Below are 701 nucleotides of genomic sequence, written 5' to 3'. Positions count from 1 at the left end.
TTGTTTTGAAGGAATCAGATACGTGAGAAGAGAAAGAAGGTGCAATTGATAAGATTGCCTTTGCAATATTGTTGCTTGATCGCACTCGCAAAAGATGGAAATAATGAACGCTCTTCCTTTTTCCAAAGTTTGCACAACGCAATTGCAACACCTCATCCAATTTCTACAATCGTTTACGCAATCCAAAGTACGAATAAAAGGTGTCACAGAATTGGCGAAAGAGTTCATCCCAAGAAATGTTGAAAATACGAATGAAAATCAACATCCCCACTGCATAACATACGTATCTGACCGGCATCGTTTGCAACTTCGTCAACACCTTTCAAATATATTTCCTGTGAACATAATCCCGTGAACATAAATATCCTCATTCATTCCCTTTCACAAATAAGTAGATATTCTAATAATTAAAAAAAAAATAAAAAAACAGTCATTCCTTTAACAGATTACAAATACCCTTTAATGCAAACAGTACAACACACAGCTGATAACAGAAGAATCACAGCTAAACAACTTTTTGGAAAAGGCAAAACTTTCAGGCCATAAATTAAGCCAACATTATCGTATGAACTTAACAATCTTCTTTATAAAATATAGTCCTCAGAAGGCAGCCCGCAGTGATATAAAAAATGTAAAAATATACCAATTTATCTTGTCCTGCAACACTACACACTATTTCAATGTAGTTGTTTTTGAATTTG

The sequence above is a fragment of the Penaeus monodon genome, chromosome 21 (genome assembly GCF_015228065.2).
Source record: "Penaeus monodon isolate SGIC_2016 chromosome 21, NSTDA_Pmon_1, whole genome shotgun sequence".
Taxonomy (NCBI): domain Eukaryota; kingdom Metazoa; phylum Arthropoda; class Malacostraca; order Decapoda; family Penaeidae; genus Penaeus; species Penaeus monodon.
The sequence above is the reverse complement of the archived record's forward strand: the minus strand, read 5'-3'. Positions refer to the sequence as shown.